Here is a 24441-nt window from a genome sequence, read left to right as displayed (position 1 = left end):
TTCCGATTTCGGGTTATTTTCAGGCGACCCTCTGGGGGGATTTCCTTTGTTTTGGGAGGACCATGAATGAAAACTTTCCCAACCTATAATTGCCTGTTCGATGATAAATGATTAAATCTGATGGGCTGTAATTTGGCTTTCCTCCAGTTCTGACCAGTCTCTGGTCCTGCTTCACCTTGCTGGCCTATGACAGCCACTAAATTTTCATGTCTTCCTCAACGGGGGATATTTGCCTACCAAAAACCAAGAGAACCAGTTCGGGCCCAGTTTGGGCCGGCCCCTTCGAAGGAAATTACAATAGCAGCCGAACATCCAGTGGAAAAGTAATTGAGATTCTAATATCAGATAGCAGATATGCTGATGCCTGATGCTGGCTTACATGACCAGCTAACAGCTAACAGCTCCCAACTACCAACTACCAAGCTGGTAGCAGCTGCCACTTGTTGTTGCGAAAAACTGGTAGCCCAAAGAGAGTTTTCAAGATGTTTACGCTGATGAAAAATTACTCCAGCTGCCATTGCCAAAGGCTAAGGCCCAAGCTAGGCCCGGCCTAGGCCGAAATCCAAAGCCACCAACAACTAGCTGGCGTGCAGTTGCAGTAGCCTTTGTGGGCGTGTCGGTGGAGCACGAGGCAGGCAGCTTCAGTGGCAGCAGCCGAACAGCAGCCAACTGATGATGGACGTTGATTATGATGGACGTTGCCGGCCTACCAAGAAGAGCCACCAAAAGCACAGAGCCAGAATCAAAGGCAGAAGAATCAAAAACCGGCAGAAGAAGCTGTCACACATAGAAAAAATAAGACTGGTCTTTCAAAACAAATACTCTAGGAAGATATTTAAAAGAGAAACATCCTCCAGAGTTAAGATCTTCCAGTCTATAGAATTTAAGCCTTCATCTTGTATTTCTTAAAGTGCATCATTTACCAAGAGGATAGAGGCAAGGACTGAACACTGAAAAAGATGGTAGATTGAGCGATTCTTAGGGCCGGCCCAACGCCTTCTTTTTGTATTATTTTAAGTAATTTTCTAATTAAAATTAAATCAAGTTTTCCTCAAAGGAAATGCCAAACATTCCCCGGCATCCTGGTTAGTTCAGCTGGGGTTGCTTCAGTCTGTCGCACAAATATGCAAAGTCAATGCTTATTTTGAGCTCTCGGTGGCTTCCTGCCTCTGGCATCAGAATCGGAATCGGAATCAGAATCAGAATCGGAGACAGGCCCAAGACAGAAGGGGGGGCAAAAGGGAGTGAAGTGTAAATACCAACACCACAGTATACATACATGTTACAGATACAAAAGCTAAGGGGAATTCATTCACTCGAAAGCTTTTTATAATAAATGCCACAAGTATCTGGTAGCTGTCGTTATTTGTATCTCGCTCGCCTGCATTTGATTTCATAAATAAAACAAAATATCAAGGCCGCCCTGCCAGCTAGAAAACTTGTAGCCATATAATATTTGCGGGCCGTATGTATAATATAATATGTACATAGAATGCGAAATCACACAAAAAATGCCAGCAACTGATTGGCTGGCCAAAGGTTCTGTTCTGAGCAGATCAGATCACAAAATGTTGCCTAGAAAAAAAAAAAATCAGAATAGAACACAAAAAACGAGTTAATATCAATTGGATTGGTTTTGGTGCGGATCGGATCGGATCAGGCTGAAGTGGATTGGATGTGAACTCGAAGGCACAAAGTGCATTTTGGGTAACCAGTTTCGAGTCTCATTACGGGCCAAATTTCAGTTGGCAATTGTGGCCAATGTTAAGGCCTTGAAATCGCTTCGTCAGCCATTCGGCGGCTCAATTTTTTCTATTGTTCCAATTGTTTGCACTTCAAGTGTGGATGCCTGGCATGCACAAAAGCATTGCTTTTTGTTATTCTAAATACTCAATTTGCATAGCAATTTTTTACACTCTTTCATATTCATATTCAATCAATGAATTTATAACTAATTTATCGTTTTTGTTGGCGGTCGGCAGTTGTCCGCCCGGAAAAGGCGGAAATAATCGCTTACGATTCACTGACTTTTGCTTTTTGTGCCTCTCCCCAAAGTGTTCTCATAATTTTATTAATTATGAGCTCTTTGTTTATGTATTTACTTTCTAGAAAATGTATTTATGGATGCGTCTATTGGCTGATTGCATGATCTGTTTTTATAGAGACGCTGCGATCGACCTTCGTTTGTCTCGTGCATGGCGAAATGTGTTAATTAAAGTGCTTTAAAATGTGCAACAATGTTAATGGCGGCTAATTTGAATGGGAATAAGATGCAAGATATAAACTAAAAAATCAGGAAGCTTAGATTCCATTTTGAAATTTAAATTCCCCTTTTAAATAACATCCCATGCGGTCACCTTGTCGTATGAGTGATATTTTCTTAATTTATCTTCTCTGCCCAACCATCTGCCTTCAACACATCCGCTGACCCTGAGGCCCCTGAGCACATCTGCTGATTAAAGATCATTAACCATTATTTGTCGCAACAACAACTCTCACCTGTGGCAAGTGCATAAACAACAACATCGGCTAACTAAAGCACGCAGAGCACGCGCCACACGAGCAACAACAATGACAGGAAGATCGAAAACGAAACCAAAGTTGGCTGGTTGCTTGCTGGGTTGTTGGCTGGTTAGTTAACTGGCCAACTGACTGGCCCGGCCAACAGGCTGTGCTGCCTTGGCTGCTGGCTCAGTTACAGTAACACACATTCATTCGCGACCATTGTATGCAGTCAAGCGCATTTCCATTTCCATTTCTAACGCTGATCTGCGATCCACGACTCCAACTCCGACTCCAACGCCGGCTAAAGGCCTGGGTCGAGAGCCTGTCCCTCTCGTTCATGGCCCAGCTCACCTACAGACCGACAAAAAAACAGCAGAAAAAGACACGGGCCACGCCAGAAGTAAAAAAAAGACAAACAAAACCAAGGAAAGACAAGTTTAGAGGCGGCCGTTTGGTATTTTGCCATTGGACTTGCTCTTGGCTCGGCTCTGGCGTCGGCCATTGGCTGATTTACGGTCCATGTGTCCATATGGGCGCACTGCTCTTGACCCCAATGAATCGCAATTAAGCTACTGGCTTACCCGCGCTAGGGGCCACAAAGCCCGAAAGTGCCAAAACTTAATTTCCTGGCCAGGAAAGACAGAGAGCCCGCCCGCTCACGAAAAGCGCAAACGGAAAGTTTGCTGTTGACATTGATTGCATAAACGAGTAGAGGAGCCTTGAGAACTGTTTTTAAATCAAATAATGAAACAACAGGAACAATTCCCAGAAGCAGTGGCTCCTGCAATGCCACTGCACTTAGGGGAAAATTCGAGATTTAAAGGAGGTTACTTGAATATTAAGAGGAGGTCCAAGAAAGCATCCAAAAATTGAAGGATGATACAGATACTAAGTTGGCTATTCTTCTGATTTACTAATTTTTTAATTCATACTCTGTACTTATTTTTTTTATAGTGTGACAACAACCAGAAACTCGGATCCGTGTCTCTATGGGTGAAATGAAGTTAAATGCCGCTCAAGGATGCTAAATGTGCCATGTCGAAATGTGTTGTCTGTGCATTTGTATGGCACTATTTGGCTGCCGGCATTCATAGTCCTTCCCTAGGTGTGAGTGTGTCGGTGAGCAAGGCTATTGTCCCTATCTACCCACCACCCTAGCTGTGTCCTAGCTGTGTGTATGTGTGCACATAACTGTTGCATGCAGCAGAGGAGCAACAGGAGCATTGCTCCTTCTCTGCTGCTGCTGCTGCTGGCATGTGGCACATTTTCGACATGTTTTGTTGAGCATTTTGGCAGCACCAGCAAAAGCAGCAAAAGCAAAAGCTGCAGCCGCAGGAGCAGAAGCAGGGACACTATCTGGTAGCTCCTCGTTGCCCGTTACAATCTGCAGGAAATGTGAAAATAACGTTACGAAACTTTTTCGTTGCAATATGCGCAACAGGAGCTGTGGCAGCCAGAGCACCAGCAGCGGCAGAAGCAGTAGCAGCAGCAATACCAGCAACAGCAGCGGTGGCAGCAATGGAAGTTACCAATACCAAAGTGAAATGGCGCTGCCACAAAAACCCCACCCCAGAACTTTGTTTTTTGCTGTGACTTTGCTTGTTTTTTGGCTGCTGTTTCTATTGGATAGCTGGGTGTGGGTACCCATCCCCAAGCCACATGCCTCATACCCCACGACCCATGCCCCAACCCTGGCTCCTCTCTTTGGAACTCTGTCTTTGTTTTTGTTTTATTTAGTTTTGGTTTTCCGCCACCCCTACCGAACTCGTACCGTTTTCGCTTGGCAACTTTTTTGCACTATATATTCGGGTACAACGACTTGTTGCTTTGTCTATGTGTTGCATCTGTGTTTGGGCCATGGGTGTGGCTGCTTGTTTACCGTCACACAGACACGGACACAGACACAGGCGTACACATGCCACCCTCTGAATGCCACGTTACGTATACGACCTGTGCCACGTCGAGTGTCATATGTGCTGCTTGTTTTATGATGTCAGTTTCGGGTTTTATTAAAACTGCCTGAAGATATATGCGATGACTTTCTTGCCACCTGAAGCGTCTGCATCCGCATCCGCGTCCGTGGCGCCTCCTTCACCACGTGGCCAAATGTGGATGGAAATGCACCTTTTTCATAAATATGGGAGCAGGCCAAATGCATCATCACATTTGCCTTCATGCATTTATTAAGTCTGTTAGCTGTTAGCCATATTGCTAGTTTTTTATTTTTCCAAAGCAATTGATAAGTGCCTCATTTTCAGGATGTTGCAACTAGTTTGTTGAAAATAATCTTTGGTATTTATTGTATTGTTGGATTTTGCTCAAGTCATAGTTCCGATTGGTTGGCTGTTGCATTGCATTGCAACGGCTGCTCCTCTTCTGCTGCTCTGCTTATCAATTTGCGAAAATGTCTTTGGGAACCGATCCGATCCGCCGTTTGCGAATTGGGGTCACCTTCAAATTATCAAATTTCGCCCGAAATGATTAACTCGGCAAACACAAAAATGCCCAACCCCGTTCCCAAGCCCCTCGCCGCCGCAAGTTATACATATAAAGAATAAAAGGCGGCAGCAGCTCGTTCGCCAGCAAACCTTATCTTTGTTACACAAAAAATACAAAAAAAAAAAAAAAAAAAAGGAAAAACAGCAACAAGGCTACGATGTTGTTGATGATGATGAATTTGCCCTGATTTCGACACAAAAATAAACAAAAAAAATAAAAGTTTGCGAAAACGAAAAAAAGATGGAAGTACCCAGGCTTGTAAAGCGAAATAGAAACAAAATTAGATAAGACGAAATTGAGTCGAGACCGCCGACAAAGCGGCCAGAAGCTTTTCCAAGCAATTTCAAAAGCAAAAACAAAAAAGTGACAAAAAACTTAAAATTGCAACAAAAACAAGCCCCCCAAGAATTATGGGCCGTGCAGCAAAGTGCAGCGCGTGTGTGGCCTCGCAGACAGAGTAAGGGAGATAGTGCCATTCCGGAGGAATAGGAATATATATACATATATATAGTTTTTTTTTCAGCAGTTGTCTAAATAACGAAGCCAGAAAACAAACGAACTAAATTGCTGAAAAAACTGCAATGGCGGAATGAAAATAAACGAAAACGTAACAAAAATCAATTGTCGCCGACCAAACGTCAATACAAGTGGCCGTGCGTGTTGGTCCCCCCGATGTCCGCTTTACCTCTCCCCCTATGCCACTATAGCTCTAGGTCCATATAATATAGGTACATGGATTTGTCTGTATGGGTTTCGTCGAAAATTCAGCCGCAATTGAGACTATTTGCTGGAATTCGAGCGAGCTCTTCGAATTTAATTGTCGGAAGAATGCATAGTCGCATTGACAAAAAAAATTCATGGCTTATAAACAAAATTTCTTTAAAGTCAGAGAATTCATAATAACCATGCTAGATTTTTTTTCCAGATTCAATTAAATGATTAATTAAAATGGAAAACTAAAAAGCACTTGCACAAATTTGAAACTATCAATGCAAGCCATATTGAAATTGGCCAGAAAGAATATAAAAATGGAGGTTGAAAAAAACGTGTTTGCTTTCAGCAAATGATGCAACGAATAATAAAATTAAGAGACTTTGTACAAATGTTGGCAAAAACTTGCATGGAATAGTCGGTTATAAATGTAAAATGCGAAAATATTTGTCCCGCGGTTTTGTTTTCCAATTTTTTTCGCAAACTTTTTTGTATTTTTTTTTTGCCGAACAACTGAATTGATATTTGCCAAAGTTGTTGCTGTTGGTAGTGGAGTTGACTAGTTTTTTGTTTGGAATTTTATTTTTTTCATTTTTTCGTTGCTGTGCAAAAGGTGATAAGCTCAAGGACAATATGGCCGTGTGGCATTGCTGGCTCTGACGCTGTTTCTGTTGCTGTTGCTGTATAGTCGCCTAAAATTGTTTGTTCAATTGTGTTTATGCATATGGAAAATATCGATTTTGTTTTTGGACAACAATACGCGGGAATGACGAATGCAACGGCCGTCACACAATTCGCTTTATTAAGGTCGCCTCCAGGGGGCTCCGAACTAATAAAGGCTTTGTTCCTCGAAGAAGAAACTCCATATATCCCTTCACCTGTTGCCGAGGATTTTTTGCAGCTTTAAAAAGCGGAAGGGATTTGAAAAAAATATCGAAAAATTTCGATTTTGTTTTTGGAGAACAATGCAAGGGAATTCCGAATGCAACGGCCGTAACACAATTGGCTTTATTAAGGTCGACTCGAGGGGGCTCCGAACCGATAGAAGCTTTGTTCCTCGAAGAAGAGACTCCATATATCCCTTCACCTGTTGCCGAGTATTTTTTGCAGCTCTATGCAAAGCAAAGGGATTTGAAAAGCTCTAGCCTGGCCGGGCCAAAGTTAAATTAAAAACATTTTTTCAGCCCTCCCCACAAACTTTTTTTTCCCAATCCTCGTTTGGGACACGCCTTCTATGTGAAACGAAAACCCAATCTCCTCGGCCAGCTAAAACAACAACTGCCTGTTGCACTTTTGCTTATGTACTCGAGCACTTCCAGTGCGCTTCCAGGGGCCTCACCACACTTGCCACACACTACTCGCCACCCACCACCCACTATCCACAGCCCACCGCCAACCACCCACCACGCCCACCAAACTATATAATGCCGCAAAAAGGAGATGGAAAAAACTGCGAATAAGAAGTAAAATACGAAAAATAAGCACACAAAAAAACCAAAGCCTCCCAATTGAGGCAAAACACCCGATCCTCCCAGTCCTCACCCACTTCGACTGGAGCAACAGTTTATTTTTTATGGACTTTCCTCCGCCCTGTCGGGATTGGGTTTATTACCAGAAACTAACCAGCTTTTGCTGTAAACAGTTTAGGTAATTTTCAATTTTTTTTAAGCAATATCACGTATTGGATGAATTTCCAAACAAAGCTGATTATAAAGCACACAAAACCTCGAAAAATAAACTTTACAAGACTATATAATGTTTACAAAACAAGATTAAGATGGATTGGAAGAAAACCCAATGGAGTAAAATATGAATTAATTTAATTCTAATGCTTGGGTCACCTAATCTAAGCTTTGAGAATGCATTTTACTGATTCCCGGAATCGAAAACTAATTTAGTTTGGAATCAAATGAATCACTGACTTTTCAGGGCTAACCCTTGGCCCGAGAGCTCTTTCCGAGAGCGAGTGACTCATTGAGCGATAAATGCCTGGCAACTACTGCCCGACTTCCCGGAGTGGCGGCAACTTGTTGCTGCCATGGCCCTGCCCGTGCCCGTTGTGGCAACATCTAATCCAATCCGAGCCAAACAATGGCAAATGCAAATGCAGATGCAGATGCAACCACAGCGGCTGCCGCTTCCTTTTGTCTGGGGCGAGGAGGCAGCTAGCAAATATGCAACGCCGTGTTGCAATTGCCGTTGTGCCGCTGGTGATGTTGTTGCAGTTTCTGCTGCTGCTGCCTTGTGTTGATGGTCAAGGTCATGAACCTGTTCCAATAACTCGTTTCTTACGTGCAGCCAGCACACACACACACGGACACACTCGCCGAGAGCCAGACTGGTAGTCAGATGATTGTATGTTGCATGCCGCCTGTTGCCTGCTGCCTGGTGCCGGTTGCACTCTAATGCTAATCCTGCCAGCTTTTCAGCTCTGCCACTCAGCCAGCCGGGCTGGGGGATGACTAATGGGAGCCGCACAAATCAATTTCAGAACATGAAATTAAATTTCAATCTATCTCGGCCTGACATATCCACTTGCACTTTGCGAAAAGTGTTCGAAATGCAATTACAAGAATGTGTATTTGTTTAATTTGATGAGATTAGAATTAAAAGTAATCACCACAGACACTTGCTTTTGAAGATGAAATGGAAATGATTCGCCAAGATCTTGGGTATAGCTGGATTTTCATGAGTGGGCATTGATGGCGGCGGCAAATTAAAGCTGAAAAGTTGTCGAGAAATGCGGAAAAGCCTCAAGGACACGCATGCGACGTCGTCGGCGAGTGAAAAGAAAATTGCGTCGCGTGGGCAGGACGTCAGTCTGTGTTTGTCACTGCATCCTCTGATATATCCCCCTATATCCCCGATGTCTGATTCATTGTCTTATTTTTCCACGCTGCAGACTGTCTCATAAATCGCTCAAATGAGTTATTCGAAATCAAATGCAATCTGGCCACAAAGAAGCAAAATATATTTAAACAACAGTAATGAAAACATCAGCATGGAAACTTGGCAACGTTTCCGTCTGTCATCTCGAAATTAGAAGCGCATTAATTAGAAATTTTTATTATTCTCTCGCATTTATTTGCTTCCACTCGACTGGTCTTTCTCTTTTTTCTGTCTCGCATTTAATTGTTATATTTTTTCTATTCAAATTCAATAAATTTCGAGTGACATTTATATTTGCGCATTAATTGCCTATCAAGATTTCCGCGAATTAGTTTTTTTTTTTTGTCGCTTGTGGCTCATAAAGGAGAACCCATTTTGTTCTAATGTGTGTGTGTGTGTGTGAGTGTGTTGGTGTTGATGAAAGCAAATATGGCCCATAATAGTGGGGAGTTGAGAGAGGCAGGGCGCTTAGATGCACCCAACTGAGGCACTTGTTGGGCTTCCGAAGGCATTTGTGTTGTGTTCTTGGCCCTATGGAAAATTTTCGTCGCCTTCTTTTGGAAATCACAAACTTTCAGGCAATGATTTTGTTTTTTAAGTGGGTTTTTATTTGATCGCACGATCGAAATGCAATTGTTCCGGATGAATCACAGGCATTTATAGTCATCTATTCATTGCTGATACAAAATATCAGAAAACCGGGCTTTTTACTAAATTCTTCGGAAGTGAAATAAAATATATTTTAAAAAAATGCAGAATAAAAAACGCAAACATGCGCCAGCATATCGTTTAATTATACGTTTTTGCGTACAAAGTATGCTGCCTCCATTAAAGTGCTTTTTAATATGAAACTCATGCAATCCGCAAAGTGCAGATTCATGAAATTTTATTCAGTTTTTTGCAATATTTTCCCTTTCTGATGTGGCGCTTGAATTATTAATAAAAGTGTTGATTTATTTCGTACTCACTTTTCTTTCGGAACTGTCCCAATATTTACACACTCATTTATGTAAATATGTGTTTCAGAGTGTTACTGCTGCTGCTGTTGAATAGTGTTTTTTAGTCGAGTATATAGGGGCATGATCATGTACAACTTTTTTGTAGTACTCCTCGATTCGTGGTGGTCACAGCACTTTTGCATAAATTTTCAGCAGATTTTTGTATGAATTCAGTGTCGTTTTTTCAGGTCTTTTGCTTTTTTTTTTGCCTTGCGTGTGGGCTAAAAAATGTATTTTGTTTTGTCATAAGAAAAACGCACGTCAAAATGTTTTTCCTATACTTCCAGGGGGGAAAGAGGTACCAGAGTCACATGTATGCCGTGGGGTGTGTGTGCGGTGCAGTGTGCTGGTATTAGTTGGCAGCGGTGGAAAATAAATAAAAATTGCGCACCGCACAGCGTCAACAACAAACACAACACAACACAACACAACACACACACACTGATACCACACACACACCAGACAACCCTAGTACAACTACAATTGCAACTACAACTATTGCTGGGGGAAAACAGCAACAACGTCAGCTGGGCAGCGACGCCGGCGGCGACGGCGCTGCAACTGCGCTGCAACTTACAACACGTCGATCCGAAACCGAATCGGGGGAATCAGAACCAAAATCCGAAGCGCAGCGACCGAAGCGAACCGCTCGAACCGACGGACAATAAAGCCAGCCTGCCACCGCCAGCTGAGCAGCCCGCCGCTTTTTACAGGAGCGCACTGCGGATGCACTCTCACAGATACAAAGATACACTTTGAGTGCAAAAAAGTGCAATGAGTTTTTTTTCCCCCCTCCTGGCACCTTGGCAAGGGGCGAGTGAGAGAGAGAGCGAGCGGAGCAGAGGATAGCCGGCTATTTGTTTCTGCGTGTTGGTGCTTCATTCATGGCAGCTAGCTGCTAGCCGGCAAAAAACGTTAAAAGCGAAATTGGTTAACACAGAGAGCGAGCGAGCGGCGAGAACGCAACAAACAAAAAAAAGAAAATGGTGGCTTGGAAAATGGTAGTAAGCTTCTAGACTCTGAGTTCTGAGCTGAGGAGAGAAATAAAAAAAACCGAGACTCTGTCGCTCTTTGACTCAAGCTCAAGTGGATGGCTTTGAAGGGCAGGGTGGGGGTCCAGGTACAGTGCATTTTTTAATTGCAGCTCACACACACACACCAAACCAGCACAAATACTACTACCCAGCAAGACCTAGACGCTCTCTGAGAATTTCGCACATTGCAGTTCTGTTTATTTATTTATTTATTTTTTTGTTGCTGCTAGCCGCTGTGCTGGCCGCCTGCATTTTGTTCTCGAGTTTGTAAAAATTTGCAACGAATTTTATTGTGCCCTAGTGTTGTAGTTGTTGTCGTAGTTTTCGTGGCTTTTTTTGCGATTTTTTTAAGGCAGCCGTGCAAACAAGTCCGCGACCGAATCGCCAGCGTTCGGCACTGGAGGCGCTCACTCACCGCTCGAAATGCAACTGGCGGCCCGCGCCGAACCGAGCCGATCCGAGCCGGCTATATAGAGCCACTCCGGACGGATATAGGCGGTCCCGGGGTTGGGGGAGAGACCTCCGTTGCACATGCACTTTTTTATTTTGGTTTCGAGCTTTTATTGTTTTCGTTTTTTTGGTGTATTTTTTTTTTTGGTTTAGATGCGAGAGCGAAACTAAAATTATAATAATTCCATTGGGGATTTCGGGTTGAACTCCAAAACTGGAGATTATAGTTCCAATCAGGAAATAAGTATTAAGATATATAAGGCTTTAATATGTGGATTAAAGTAAAGAATTCTTCAAAGCGGTTTAGGAATAATCATTATTTGAGGAAAAGACTCTGTAGAGAGATCTTTACCAAGCCCTTAAGAGATTGTTTTAAGAATGGCATAATTATAAACTAAAAATATTGTACATATATTCCCCTAACCATATTTGAAAAACAAACATTTAAAGAGACAACATCTATAAATTATCATAATTTTTTTGTTCAAAAAGATAAGATATATAAAAAAGGTATATTAAGATATTTAAGATAAAGATAAAACTATTCTAGAAGCTAAGATTTGTATTACAAGCCTAAAGCAAACTGAGAACCTGACATAATGGGAAGCCTATTAACCGAAAAGTCTCAACGAGGAACTGATTGTGCACCTCACTGACTGCCTGACTGACTGGCTGACTGACAAACTGAAAGATTGGCTTATTTGGGGGAATGACTGACTGAGAACAGGCTGCAATTCGACTCGCCTCGACTTGCAGCGACTCAATTGCATGTCATTGTAGACGAAAATATTTTTAGTTTTATTGTTATTATTTTATTTTTTTTTGCATTTTTTTCGGCACAGCGTTGGCGTTGACTTGAACAACTTATGGACTGGACCGGAGAGATCGTGGGCGACAGGGGACTGCACTGGAGGGGCGACTCTGGGCCTGGCCCCTGGTCTCTGCCAGAATTTTGAGTCGTGACTGGTTTCAAGGTCCCTCAATTAATGCGAAAATTTCGTTGTAATTTTTGTGCTGGCTTTTCTGTGAGCGGTGTGTTGTTTGTTTGTTTGCATGATTCTAAATGAAAGAAACAAAATTCGTGTATAATAAACTAGTAATTGTTTAGCTAAATTTTTTATTTCTGAATAATTGTTTTTGTTTTGAGGCAGAGCTGTATTTTTAATGCTTTTCTAATAAGCGAAATATTTGTGCATTTAATTGCGCTCGCCACTGACCTTGGCCAGCTGGTTTTCAGGGGGAGGGACAGTCAGTCAGAATGAAAACCGCTTAAAATAAGCAATTAGAATGGCGGTTAATTGTGGCACACAATTTGGAGAATTCAGATTACTTGCAACGAGGCTTCGGACAATGAACCTTGGGACTCTCACAAGGACTCACACATACAGATCCACTTTAAATCTTCCGGCATCTTCCGGTAAACCTGAAACGGTCCCTAGCTGGGTTTGCGCATAATTATCCTTTGGGCTGCCAGCTCGTCCCACTCCTTGCCCGAAAATTGATGCCCACATCCGCCGGGACATGCCACTCGTCGGCAACCTCTCAGGACAAGTATGTATGCCAAAAAAAAAGAAGCAGTGCCGAATCGGGGGAGACCGAACTTCAAAACATAATGTCACCATCAAGGAACACATATAATTGCTGTATTTACAAAAGATAAAATCGGCGACAACATGCACACGACCTGAACTGGTACTGGTCTGCCCAAAAAAGGAAAAAAAAAACGAAATGAAATCCAGAAACAGCAGTGACGATGACGACAAGCAATTAAAATTAAAACCACGTAAGCAAATGCGACAAAAACCCCCGAAAAAAACTTGTGAAAAGGGGCACGGCCCAAGGGCTGAAGGATGGAGGGGGTAGCAGTATAGCAGGGGAGAGAGATACTGAAAAATCCACCCCAAAGCAATTGCATTTCCCCCATGACCCCCTGCCCTTTACTGCAACTGTGATGCACACAAAAGATGCACGAACCAAAACGTGCAATTTGTGTTGAATGCATTTCGAAAAATAAAAATGCATACATACTCGCAAAAAATCGGAAAAAAGTTCCCCAAAAAAATGGTATGCAATTTTTGCATAATGAAAAATGCAGCAGGCAAACGCACACCGATACTCACAGACACACACACACTCGTACACCTCCAGACACTCATAATGGAGACTCAAATGCAGATGCATTGAAAGCTGAGCCGAACCTCCCAGAGCCCAGTTGAGTTGCAAACTGCAATCCAGACCCAAAAATATATTCTAAAATTAAAATGCAACGGGCTGACGCAATGCAAACACAGCCGAAGGGGTGCAAGCACACACACACCACTGCAATCCGAGCACAAAGAATGCATTTTTGTGCATCTTGAGATATTCTTGTGGCCGGGTGGACGAACAGGAAGGAGCGGAAGGCTCATGGCCGGAGGGTTAAAGGGCCCAGACTTTAAAGCAAACATACAGGGACTTCAGCTCGATTAATGGACAATTTTCAAATGAATTTTGCAACAAAATGATGCACTTCCTATAGTCTAGAAGGGAGGGCAACGAAGACTTGAATACTCTGATAAAAATATGAGAAAATCTTTAAAATCAAAGAGGTAAAGCAAATGATCCTGTGAGTCTCCATATAAATTTATATCGTTAAAGAACTATTTAATTAATGTTTTTTATTTGCACAAAATAGGTAAACCCTCTTAAAGGGAAACAAAATTGTCATCTACAAAGTCCAGCGTTGATTGGGCCAAATGAGAGGCGCCCAAGTGCCGCGCAGGAAGCCAATTGCATCCGTTCTAAGCCCGGACCTGCCACTGCTGCCAGTTCTGCGTTTGGCAACTGCATTTGGCGGAACTCTTGAGCGGAAGTAGCTGAAATGAGCTTGGGAATAGTTAGTTAAACAGCAAGCACCTCGACCGGCCCGGCCATCATAAATAATGAGGCGAAATTAAAACTCGCAATTAGATGAAAATCAAGATAAATCAGTTATAATTGCAAGATGTTTAAGCGGAATTAAGAGTAAGTGCCAAAGACATTAGGTGACATGTGGAAATGGCTTGGAGAGAGACGAGAATGTGACCGTGATCCGGTTATTATTGAGGTCCCCAAGGATCCCGTTTCCATATGGGCCATAATACCATAATTTTAGACTCTGCTCGTAAAAACTTCAGAAATCCCTCACAAAGAAACAATCCAGCGAAGATTAAAGCGAAAATAAATTAATTTACATGCAGATTAAACGGAGGGGTTTTGCATATTTCGCTGATAGGCCGCAGTGTAATAAGTTCATTACATATTTATTATTAATTATAGTGTTTAAGCTGAAACCGCTCTACAGACTTTTCCCGAGGGGTCCACCTCTTTAAAGTGCCCTCCACCGCCCCACACATGTGGCATGAGAGCAAACGAAAAAAGTCCAAAATAAATAAACCCAAACCGACCCAATGCGAATGAAATCAACAAATAAGACCCAGAACCCAGAGCCAACTGGAGAGAGGACAGCCGCCCAGCGGAGCAAGCCAATGACCAAAGAATCAGCGACAACAACAATCGAAAAGCTCGCAGAGATTGCTTCTGCTTCTGGTTGTGTTTGTGCCTCTGCCTTGCTTTTGCTTGCGATTTTATTTTATTTTTGTTTTTGCCATTTTTCTGGGGCCAAGGAACTCGGGAGCAATACAAAATTGCTTGGCCTTGGTCAGGCACTGCTCCGTACACATATAAATATTTTAAATGTTTCTTTCTTTTTACTTTTCTTTTGCATTTTTTTTTCGATTTGTTCAGGGGGTTCATTGTGCGTTGTAGCTTTTGTTGCATTTGTTGTTGGTATAGCTGATGTTGTTGGTGTGGCAGTGGCTATATTCTGTTGATGATTCGCTTTCATTTTGCTGTGTCAAGAAAGTGAAGTGCCGTTGGAGCACTTGCCCAGATTAAGTGCAGTGATAAGATAATGGCCAGAGCCCACTGTTATTTTTTACAAACCTGATAACCCACTATCTATTGTGGGGCGAAAGATTGGAGCTTCAAACTCTTATTTAACAAAAATTAGCCCCCGTAATTAGCGTAATAAAAGGTCAATTTAAAGTTCAGGTTTCGAATCAATTGGCAATTGAAATTAAACTCCCTTTATTGCCGCACATTGTAGGTCACTGAGCCTGCCCAGGACGTGCCGGCAGTGTCGCCCTGAACTTTACCCACTGATACAGATGTTGTGGTCTAAATTTAAAATTAGAATTCCGCAAATGCACACACACATGGCGGGCAACGAGAGGCAGGCGCCAATGCACACGCACTGCCACTCATATACGCACACTCACACGCACAAATTGCCATTTAGCCAATGTCAATGTCAACGAGCAACACAAATGGCAACAGCAGCAGCAACAATTGCAACTGCAACAGCTATAGCAACCGGCAACAAATGCTTTTCTAATGGAGTGCCGGCATTGCAGCATCCACGCGGAAACCATTCAAACATTTTGGGCCATGTTGTTGGTGTTAAAAGCCACACATGCCGTACAGATACAGATACAAATGCAGATACAGATACAACCGCAGACAGGCCGTGTGTAAGGTCATATCTCTAAATTTTATTTGGCTTCCTGCCAAAGCGCCGGAGGCTCTAACAACCACACCAACACTAACCAAAACACAAACAAACAGACACACGGACACTCAAACACACTCTGTGTGGCATACACACAGTTTGTGGCTGTTTTTGTTGCAGCTGGGCTGCCTTTCGGGGCTGCCAATTTTAGATGTTTAGTCGTTGATATCAATGAAGTCGAAAGCGAAAGTGTCGAGTGTGGCTGTGTGTGGCTGTGAGGGAGTGTGGGCGGACAATTCAATAACACTTGTATATTACGCATACGCCATGTGTGGTCGCTGAACTTGTGTGTTTAAATTTCATGAGCATTTTAATGGGATATTAGCTTAGTGGGGATTTAATATTCGGGATTTAATATTCGAATAAAAACTGATGGCCAACCACCCCGAAAACCTCTCCTGCTCTACTGTTTTGTACTGCATTCAACCCCATTGTGTAGCCATTGTCAAAAAAAAGCTGAAAAATCCACGCATGTGAGCATATACCAGCAATTTCATCCGACAATTACCGCTCCGCTCTCAATGGCTGGCCAGTCCAATAAGGTCGTCCCACCCACTCCGGCCAGCCCCCTTCCGAGCTGAACTCAATTCGGTCTTTGCCTTGTCAATCGAAACATTTGACCAAAAGTGCACCGAAAGAGAAATGGGGATACAAGATTATGGGGTTGGGTCCACAAAAGAGACAGAGACTTTATAAGGGGCAGCCCTCTGGGGTCAAAGACCTCATTACTCACTAAATGTGATGGCAAAGCCAAAACCGAATCACTGCCAGAGTAGGGAATTTTTGTGGCTTGTGATTTTTAGTTCTAGGTTCCCAGTTCTCGGTTCTTGATTCTCGATTCTCCAGTCGAAGCTCTCCATTTGATACGTTCGCATTATGAGTATTCCTTTATCGCGACACATGATTCACAGCTGAAATGTGAAATGGTGCGACGACGTCCATGACCAGCACAACCAGCCAGCACAGACAACGGTCACTCCCCTGGATCCCCTCCCACTGAGGGCACATAGCTATATGTATTCTCTGTCCATCTGGTCGGTGGGGACCGAACATGAACCTAACCGAACCGAACAAACCGATTTTTTTATTATTATTTTGAATACGCTTTTTTTTTGTGGCTCTCATTGTTGTTTGTGTCTCGCTTACTGTGCTTTTTTTGTATTTATTTTTCGGTTTTGTGTATTTTTCGTCACACTTGGCAGCAATAAAGGCGTCAGCAGCAGCAGGAAATTACAGTGAATATTTTAGGGTTTATTTTTAAATAATTATTACAGTATTAACTCGGGGATTGGGATTTATAAGGGTTCACTGAAAAATAATGGAGGTCTTTGGAAGGTCTTCTTTTTATTATATATTAAATACTACATACTACAAGAGTGCCTCCTAAAAATGGAATATTCTTACATCAAATTAGAACCCATTTGGTTATAAACTTTTATACTCCTACAATTAATTATATTATGCAAAGTGCCTGGCTTACTTTTTATTGCCATCAAAAAATAAGCATAGTTATTACGATTAATTTAGCAACCCCCGGAAACAAAGGCTTCCCACAGGGCGAGCTTTCACTGTAGTTGCACACCGTTGACGCTGCATTCCTTGTTATTGTTCTTGTTGGTGTTGCTGGTAGGTTGCCCCTCCTTGTCCAGGCCGCTCGTAGTCAGTCGGTCGGTTGGTCGGTCGGTTAGTCCCTAACCTACGACAACCGAATTCGCACTGGGCCAGGTTCAATGAACTTTTTGGCTGAGTTTGCTGCTGTCTCCGCTTCAGAGTTGTTGTCATCGCCGCTGCTGCATAAAGCGTGCATTGAGGGCGCTGGAGTGACGGAATGATGGAATGACTGACTGACGGAGTGACTGTGTGACTGAATGGCGGATTGAACCGTCTGTCATGCGTGTGTTTACTCGCCAGTCTGTTTATCTGCGTGTGTATACACAACGGTGGCGGTGTGTGTGTGTGCATGAATGGAGCTTCTTTCTTTTAATTTTGTCAAGTTCGTTTTGAATTTCAATTTTGAGTCATGCATACGAGGAGGAGCTAACTGCCAGATACCAGATACAGGCCGCCCTGGGGATCGGGACTTTGAACCGAGAGAACTGAGAACCGACAACCGAACCCAATGGCAACAGCTGTGCTTTTCTGGCTTTTGATAAGCCCATCTTTCCATCTTCCCACTGCTCCAGACCCTGCCCCTGTCCCAGCCCCTATCCTAGCCCTTCCCTATATAAAAATACAACTGCAAAAACGATTTAAAAAAGAAATTAACCACAAAAACCCCGACGAGCTCTAGACGTTTCTTCTGTGCTGTGCGAAAAATTTACTAGAAATCGGAAACTTTTCAGAAAATCAAATTACACCAACACTGGTACACACGGGGAGACAGATAGACAGGGGCAGAAAAAAATTAAGACCCGCAAACTAAATACTAAGAAGCTAATAGATACCCTTAAAAAATATAAATATTTTGGATATCTTTCAGAATAAAATATAACAAGTTATAATTAGATTATTACTTCTATTATATAAATTAATATAATCAAAATATTATTCAAAATTTATATATCTGATCACTTCCCACATACTTCACCCAAAAATAGAGTATCGGAATGGTAACCAGGTTGGGCCAGATGGCTTTCAGATGCTGTTGCCTGGTTCGCCGACATTGCCCTGTTTGACGATAATGATTCTGTTAAAAATAATCAGTTTATGATGGGCCAGGAGACGGAGGAGGAGTTGGTCGCCAAGTCTGGGGGCTTCTGCCAGGGAGATCTGAGCCCTCTGCTCTAGGCTGGGAATATGTGTGGAAGCGACTCTGCTTCGCTTGGCTTGGTTGCCTCGGCTTGGCTAAATTTGATATGTCCCTGGCAAATACGAAAAAAAAGAGTCAATCAAAATGCTGGCCGCAGATCTGCATCATCGGCACCTTCTCATCGACTTCCCATGTCACATTCCCATGTCTGCCAGATATGGCAAAAATAAATGCAATTACTAAAAATGTATGCAACAGACCGAAATAGATATGGTTTACAGTGGTCCAGTCTAAGAATGTACTGCTTAAACCTGATTTAAGTTTCAAGATCCAGCCATTAGAAATGCCCCAAAATACATGCTACATTTTCTTAACTTCCAAAAATTCCTAGGAGATTCATCTCTAGCCATTGAACACTGTATCAGTTACTTGAAGTACAGCATCTGTTCTGAAGCCGATTCTGAATCTGATTCTGGGTTTTTCTGTCTGTCATTTCACATGCTCGTTCTGTGCATTTGGCTGTGATTAATTGCATTGGCTGGCTGGCCGACTGGCTGTTGTTGTCTTACTCGGAGTCGTACTTTGGCAGCTCCAAGGAAGCCTTATAAATGTCAGGGCCAATGGCATGGCCCAATGCAAATTTATGACAACGGCAATGCCGCGCCAAAGATTTATCAACTGCCACAGAATTCGCAGCAACAGCAACAGCAGCAGCAACCAGTTAATGCGCCGCTAAAGACGGCAACAAATAAAATCGAAAGCCGAAAGCCGCGTCCCAAAAAAACCGGTTCGTCAATGTTCTAAAAATGAAACTGGTTGCACCAACAAAAAGCTGCACAAAAAAAAAGTAAAAAAGCAACCTCAACGTACTAGACCAAAAATATTTTTGTTGCAATTTCATTCCTCTTATTTTTTTTTTTTTTTTGTATATTGCGAGCCTGGCAGTGTCTGCCGAAATTGCAAGCGGGCATAAATTAACTGCATGGGGTCCAGATACTCCGCACACAGCCAAAGATACAGATACGGATACTTTTTGTGAACGCACACAGGCGCATGCAAAACGAGACAAGCACACCCAAAACCACTTAAAGTCCACAATGATGACGTTGATGTCGGTTCCTTCGTCACCCCCCTGGATCACCCCGGCGGGGCCACCCTGCGCCTCTGCTTAGCCCCCTGAAGCCACGGCAGTTGAGTTTTCAAGTGCAGGGTTCTCGCTCTTCGCTGCTGACTCTGATGACGCAAAAATACGAATACGAAAAAATTAAACAACCACGACCTCACCCAAAAAGCAACAACAAAGGCCACAAGCGCTGACAGCGACGCTGGCAGCGGCCGCAGCAGAGCCAGCCGGCAGCCGGCAGGCAGAACGCATCGCAGAGGATGGCTCCAGCTCCACCCCAAAGCCAAAAATGTGCAATTTGACTGTACGAAAATAAAAAGTAAATGAAGAACTGCACCAACTTACCAGATGAAAACAAAAAGTAAAATAATAAAAAACACGTAAAATAAAAGAATAAAAATAAAAAACAAAAACCCCAACGAAAACGCAGCAGAAAGAGCAACCAAAAATAAATATCCCCAACAAGCAGGCCAACAAAAAAATTAGTGTAGTAGGTCGAACTAAGAGATACTCTTGGAGAGTCTTCACCAAAATTAAAGCAACTGATTTTTTGAAAATTATTTGAACTTTTTAAGAATCTTATGTTTTATTTTAGAGTTGTATAGGATTTTAGAGTTGTATGAACTCTTAGCGTATCTTTTCCTCATTATTTTGAAGTAATAAATGATATTAGATAATACTTAGATATGACAGATACAACATCACAGATACACCAATCAACATACTAAGAGCTATAAATCTTCATACCATCATTGATATCTTCATCAGGCACATTATATTTATGACGTATATCCCCATCTTCCTGGAGAGAGTATGCAAAATACGAAATACTCAAAAAAAGAAAGATATATTTCGTTTGCAGCTCATACAAATTTTACTGGGCTGGCGGTTACTGACCGTCCTCAAGGTTTTTCGTATTTTGCCCTTTATTTTTGCTGCGTCGACAGCAACGCCGGCAGCACAGTAGCAGCGACGCTGGCAGCGTAGCTCATACGCCGTGGCAGCGTCAACGATCGCAGAACTCAATTCCCTTCATTTAGAGCGAATTTTTTTTGTGGCTGCCGCTGCCCCTGCCACTACTACTGCTGCTGTTGATGCAGCTTGTTGTTGCTGCATTTTTGAACGTTTTTCGTAGCGCAAATTACAGCAAACACGCCATCATCATCATCATCACCATCATCATGATAGAGTTGCACTCGGAGCTGCCGCTGCCACTGCGACTGCTGCTGCTGGTTCAGCAACAACAACAGGAGCTACAACATAATCAAGATGGCAGCCACTTGCAGCAGCTATGAAAAAATTGACGAATATGCGATGCAGCAGTCGCAACAACAACAAGAACCATTCTGAACCCGAATTCAATGCAAAACAAGCCAAGCGATAAAGTCAGAAATGCCAGCGGGGAATAATTTAAATAGTTCATTGGCTTGCAGTTCTTTCTGAAAAATAATGACTTTCGAAAAGCAGGAAATATAGGGATATATTTCAAAATATCACTCTTAAGAAACGATTAATTATGGGATCCATTGCCGAATGAAAAAGGGAGTGAGCTAGTTAAAGTCCCTAAAAGCCCTTCTCTTTCCTTTTATAAGCCCCGTCTCTTTTTGGCTGGATCACACCCCTTTCCCCCTCTCTTTTTTCGGCCTTATGTTCTAGGCGGATCAGTGAAGCATAGGTTTTAATTTATGTGGCACGCACATTTTCTGTTGTTGGGCATTTTTCTCACAATTTGTTTTGGCACTGAGCTGCACCAACGGGGTGGCAAATGGGCTGGAAAGGGAAAGAGATTGGCAAAGTGCAACAGAGAGAGAGAGGGGGGGATAGGGAATGCAATGCCATGCAATTAAGTGAGCAAACCGAATTGGGTGGGGTGGCAGGGCAACATCCCAAAGAGTAAAAAACCGTCCGGCAGCTAAAAAAGCTAAACAAAAACTCTTACTAATGAGAAGTGGAACACGGCGGAGAATAAACTGAAAAAAGGAAAAAAATATGAAGAATAGCTCAAGAGTTTCCGAGGCCTAAAAAAAAATTAAGTGCCAGGTGGTGGAGGGAGAGAAAATTATGAGACCAGGTAGATGAACGCATAATTGCCAAAGAAATCCAAGGAAGGGGTTTCTTGAGGTACTTGGAAGAACCTGGGAAAGTTACCAAAAGTTTATTCTTGTCTTGGCAAAAGTTTAGTTAAGTAATATTAAAAGTAAAAGATTATAAATTATAGCCCATCAATGAAACTAACAACCTCCCAATTTATTTACCTCTCCACAAAATTGATTTACGAAATGTGTTTAACATTTCGGACCTGCCCAGGGACCACATGTCGTATACGCAATGAATAAATCATCTGTCGGAAAGCGGCAACAAACAAAATTAAAACCAGACAAGCCCACTTGTGCATCCACACCCACACCCAGCTAATCCTGCACCTTGCCAAATTGGCCAGACCAAAAGCCAAATGCACACAACTGACCCTGAACCAAATTCAGCAAAAACACTCAATTAAATCTCCGGCAAGGCCTATGGATGATGCTGCTGAAATTTGAATGAAAGTGCAACACCAACAGCAGCAGCAGGCCGGGTGGCAGGCGGGTAGGAGGATTTCTAATCCAGTTGCCAGTGCAGTGTGCATCCATCCAACAGGTGGGTGGAAATGGGTGGAAATAGCCAAGGCTGTGTGGCCGGCCTGTGTGTGCGTTGGCTGTGGCCTGAAACTGAAACCGAAAGTGCTATGCAATTTTCGATTTAGATGCCATAATCACTTTGACTGCTGCTGTGGCCCGATGCCCCGCAGACACCGGGTCTTTGTTGTTTCGGGTGCAGCTTGTGGTCTGTCGTATGTGTAATGAAATTAGCTTACCTGGTGCCGGCAACAGGTGCCCCACTGGCTCGGTCGGTGCGGTGCCGGTACCGATGCCGGCGCCTAAGCTTTTGTGTTTGCATATGCTGCACTCCACAACTCCTGCCCTTCATCTGTGTGGCACTTGACTCGTGAGCTGCAGTGCCCCAGGCTGCTTCAAAATGCTGCCAAAAAGTTTCGAGTTTCCACAACACAAAACCACAGAGTCTGATGCACACACTCCGGCACTGGAAACAAAAATTTATCAAAAGTTAGATGAGTATGATATCCGGTACTTATCCGTCTGGCTGCAAAGGGTTACTGTTATAAATTTCGTTGCATACTTTTTGGGGCTTTTCTGGACTTTTGCTTATATTTTCTTGTTTTTTTCTTTCAGTGCTTCAGTTTGCTCATGTGTGAGCCAAAACTGTTCAGACCACAGAATTATCATCTCCTAAAGGACACTTAACTTAACTTCAATTTGTGTGCCTTGTGTGCACATTGTTTTGTGGCCGAAAAATGGCTGTTAACGGCTTGAGGCCTCAGGTGCTTTTAATACTGGGTGGGACTCCATTTCAGGTGGGAACTCGAAAGTGTCTATTGGAGTCTCTCGCTTAATGAAAAGTACCAAGAAATTGAAATGGGGCTGGGGGTTCTGAGCGGAGTTAAGCGAAAAAGTGCAGAAAGCTTTTCTGTTAATTGCCTTAAATTGAATTCAATTTTTTCCCAGTCGACAGCTGAAGAGAAATATGAAAATGACATTTTTGTTGTAGCTTGTTTTCCGGGTATTTCCTACATAGTTTACATTTTTTCGCATCTCTCCCAGATTAATTTCTACGCTTTTTCAGGCATTTTTTCTACTTTCATCATTTCAATTAGTGCAAATTCTGATATTAAAAAAATGTATTTTTCTTCATTTTTGCCTCGTTTTTAATTTGAGGCCCTTTGGAATGCCCAGCCAACTTCTCGTCGTCTTCTCATTTAATTGAAACGGCTAATGAAATAAGCCCAGGTCACCGCCCAGCCCAGGACTTTATTTGTAGATTGCATTTTTTTGTGTGGATTATGCAATGCTGAAATCCGAGATGCAGAGCCCCGAACAATCCCAAAAAAAAAAATACGTGGCAAGCCGAACCGATCTGAACTCGACTGCGGCGAACAATACAAAACAGTTCATTGTCGTCTTTAGTTGTGGCCACTTCCTCGGACATCTCCCTCTCGCCAACTGCAAAAAAAAACCTTAAAAAAAAGAGTAAGCTGCACAAACAAAAAAAAACATGAGGAATGAAAAGAAGAGGAAGAGCCAGGGGCAGGGGCAGGAGGATCTGCGGCAATACAATGCAAAAGTTCTCAAGAAAATTCAGCAAAACAATTTGACAAAAAAGCGAAACGACAACAAATTCTGCCATCTTCGGCGATCCTCGTTGATGGACGTTGGCATTTTTAAATGAGTTGCGCGTTTTTTGTGCCGCTGCCGCTGCTGTTGCCGCTGCAGTTGCAGTTGCAGCTTGCAGCTGCACTAACCACACACAGCCCCGAGCCCCTGGCCTTTGTTTGTATTGGTGGGCCTGAGTGCCCTGCAACTTGAAACGCAATGCAAGAATTAAAAGCAAGTAAGCGCGAAACGTAGCTCTGTTCTATCCCCCCTTTTGGATGCACTGAGAGAAAGATATACAAAATTTCTTTCAAATATAAAGCTTTTATTGGTTTTTGAGATATTTTTTTTATGAGAGAAGAACTGTTTTTCTATAAATTATCGAAATAGAATACAATGTCGGGGTTATTGTATATATATTTCAGTGCATCCCTTCGCCCCCTTACCTTTCCTTTCTGATAGACACCAATAACAAGAACAACAACAACAACAACAGTGGCTGCAACGTCAACGACGACAACGCAGAGACCGACAAAAAAACAACTAAAAAATGAGAAGAAGAAAAGAAAAGCGCGTTTTGATGCATTTGAGGCAGAAATGTAGAGAGTGTGCGACCGGGACGGGGCAGGGGCCAGGAAGACGGCACTGACCTTTCCTAATGCATCTTAAGTTGCACGCAGCAGTGGC

General features: G+C 42.8%; 1 protein-coding gene across 3 annotated transcripts in view; it reads right to left on the bottom strand.

The window, feature by feature from the left end:
- Eip93F (Ecdysone-induced protein 93F) overlaps positions 1–9875 on the bottom strand; it is a 62012-nt gene extending 52137 nt beyond the window's left edge. For all 3 annotated transcript variants that reach the window (XR_011443186.1, XR_011443187.1, XM_043211749.2), the window contains exon 1: positions 9573–9875. The gene's annotated coding sequence lies outside the window, so the exon portion shown is untranslated. The remainder of the gene's footprint in view (positions 1–9572) is intronic.
- Positions 9876–24441: the final 14566 nt, after the last annotated feature.

The sequence above is a fragment of the Drosophila bipectinata genome, chromosome 3R (assembly GCF_030179905.1).
Source record: "Drosophila bipectinata strain 14024-0381.07 chromosome 3R, DbipHiC1v2, whole genome shotgun sequence".
Classification (NCBI taxonomy): domain Eukaryota; kingdom Metazoa; phylum Arthropoda; class Insecta; order Diptera; family Drosophilidae; genus Drosophila; species Drosophila bipectinata.
Note: the sequence above shows the minus strand (reverse complement) of the source record. Positions and strands in the feature narration are given on the sequence as shown.